Source organism: Lipotes vexillifer, unplaced genomic scaffold (genome assembly GCF_000442215.2).
Source record: "Lipotes vexillifer unplaced genomic scaffold, Lipotes_vexillifer_v1.1 scaffold1117, whole genome shotgun sequence".
NCBI lineage: Eukaryota > Metazoa > Chordata > Mammalia > Artiodactyla > Lipotidae > Lipotes > Lipotes vexillifer.
In genome coordinates, this window is record NW_006778824.1 from 1,269,441 (window position 1) to 1,272,226 (window position 2,786).

The 2,786-nt window shown below is 57.0% G+C and overlaps 1 protein-coding gene across 1 annotated transcript in view; it reads left to right on the plus strand.

Annotated features, from left to right (window-relative positions):
• The window catches only part of BNIP3 (BCL2 interacting protein 3), a 10,900-nt gene that overhangs the window by 3,979 nt on the left and 4,135 nt on the right, over nucleotides 1-2,786 (plus strand). The window lies entirely within an intron of this gene.

The following is a 2,786-nucleotide window of genomic DNA, read 5'->3' on the forward strand; positions in this document are numbered from 1 at the left end:
CTGAACCCACTGAGGTCCTGGGCGAGGGTATGGAAACTGTCCCCTTCCACTCCCGCCCCCCATACCCTGCCCTGTGCACCTGGCTGTTCCTGAGCTGTAATCCTTCTGAGCCTGGGGAGTGTAAGCAAAGTATTGTCCCGAGTCCTGTGAGTTCTAGTGAATTATTGAAGAGGGAAGGGGTTGTCGGAACCCCTGAATTCTTGGTCTACCAGGCATTTGAGGCCGTCTGATGTGGGGACAGTCTTGTGGGACTGAGAGATCTTCAACTTGTGGGATCTGACACTAACTCCAGGTAGTGTCAGAACTGAATTGTTGGACAGCCAGTCGGTACTGGAAATTGCTTATTGGTGTAGGCCTCCCCCCGCCCCAATTTCATGTCGGAAGTGGTGTCAGAGAAGACATTGCCCCTCAAACTCCATTTATGTCAGACACCGTAAGTAAAAGTGATCTGGGCAGCCAGGCCCAGAACCTGACTGAGAACCTAGAAAAATGCAACTGTGCCCAGAGCAGGGCGCCGTGTCCTGGGGGGCCAGAGCTGCCGGGCCGAGTGTCACCTTGCTCCTGGGAAGGAAGGAGGGCTAGTGAAGGAATTGCACGGTGGAGCCTCTTATGGTTTGCTTCAGTGCTTTCCTAACCCCTGCACAGCCACCACAGTAGGTGGGAATAGGGTCCCCAGTCAAGACGGGCTGTCTCAGGAATGGCATGGAGTCCTTGTAGCTTCTGCTGACCTGCAGAGGCTGAGTGGCCCTGGCTTCTGTCCAGGGAGCCCTGGGCTCCCAGACAGACCCTGGCCTGCCTTGTGCGGGCCAGGCCAACATGAAGTAACTTGAGAGGCTAAAGTGAGAAGCGTATCAACATCTGAAAACTGCTGGTATCATTTTGTTAGCAGCCAAGTGGGAGGCTGGACGTGGAATAAACTGTATGTTTACGTTTTATTCCTGGACCCTTGATTTGCTTTCTTCTGATGAATGTGACCTATTCTGCAGCAAGCTGCTGTTGAGGGCAGGCCCGGGCTCTCGGGGGAGGGGATGACGTGTAGGGGTCCGGGCCCCGAATGGGTAGTGCTGTGTGGTGCCCCTGGGGCCCTGGTTTCAGCGCAGAGCAGCAGCTCTGGGTCATGGTTCCTGGAGAAGCCGTACGGTGACTACCAGCCTCGGTCGGGGTTTCAGTCCGGTCTGCCTTTGCGCTCCCCCTCCTGCACCCACCCCGGAGAGGCTTGGACCCACGACACACAGCAGAGGAACTGTCCTGGGCCCAGACCTGTGCGCGTGGCCAGCTGGGAAGCAGGATGGGGCAGAGGGGACCGCAGAGGCAGTCTTGCCAGTGAACGGAGCCTGGCAGTGGAAGAGTGAATTGAAAGCAAGAACTTTTATGTTCAGCAGAAGGCTTGAGTGGAAAGGCTGTCTTTCCACAGTGAAAGTTACCTGCAACACGTTCAAATGAAGAAAGGCTTGTGGGGCTTCCCTGGTGGCGCAGTGGTTGAGAGTCCGCCTGCCGATGCAGGGGACACGGGTTCGCGCCCCGGTCCGGGAGGATCCCACATGCCGCGGAGCGGCTGGGCCCGTGAGCCGTGGCCGCTGAGCCTGCGCGTCCGGAGTCTGTGCTCCGCAACGGGAGAGGCCACGACAGCGAGAGGCCCGCGTACCGCAAAAAAAGAATAAATAAATAAAATAAAGAAAGAAAGGCTTGTGTCGGGAGTTCCCTGGCGGTGCAGTGGTTAGGACTCGACGCGTCCACCGGGGCCCTGGTTCAATCCCCCAAGTCTCGGCAGCGCGGCCAAAAAAAGAAAAGCTTGTGTCTTGAATATCGAGCTCGATGTGGAGAAAGGTGGACCCGCTCAGCTGGAAGGAGGAGCAGATTTCAACAGCTGCTTCGACAGAGATGCTCCCCTCGTGGCCAGCAAGCAAGTGAAGAAACGGTCAACCTCAGGAGAGACCAGAGAAGTGCAGAATAAACCATATAACCCACCGCCACACACCCACAGCATGGCTATATTTAAAGACGGATGCCAAGTGTGAGCCAACAAAAATGCTCACATCGCTTTGGCTGCATCGGAAAGCAGTGGCGTTGCAATACATTAAACGTACACCTAGAACTTTTCCACCCTGGAACCCTGCTCCTAGGCGTGGGTTCAGAAGTGAGAGCCTGTGGACACCGTGAAACGCTGGAAGCCAGCCTGGGTCCGCCGCACAGCAGCAACAGGATGGGGGCCCCTCTGGTCCAAGCCCCCAGGTGTTGCTTCTGGGCCCTGACCGCCTGCCTTGTCCGCACACCTGTGGTGTCTCAGCCCTGCAGCCCCGAACTTGTGCTTTCACCCCTTCAGGACCTCTCTAGGTCCTGAGGGAATTGCCAGGGTTGATCTCCTCTTCCAGCTTTTCCACTTGTCAACCCCCAAAACACACACAGCCGAGCGCGACAGCACCTCCTCCCCTGCCTGTACCCACCTGGACCTCGGCTGTGCCCAGACTGGGAACGCCTCCCTTCACGGGTGCCCCTGGAGGGGCTCTCCCCGGTCACTCCCGCTTCCGGAGCCCAGCACAGGCTGGTGCAGCAGAGCGCCCGCCGGGTCAGCTGTTGGCTGCCTCGGTGAATTCATCAAGTCGGCTCCCAAGTCGTGGGGCTGGAGGGACAAAGCTAAGCTTCGAATGCTGGCTGGTAGGATCTGGGGTGGTAGCTGCTTTGTGCTACATTTTGGTAAGCAGATGACCTTGGCGCTAAGGAGTTCTCTGTTTTGATGACATCTGGGTGTATACATGTCAGTTTTCAGTTCACGTTAAAGAATGCCG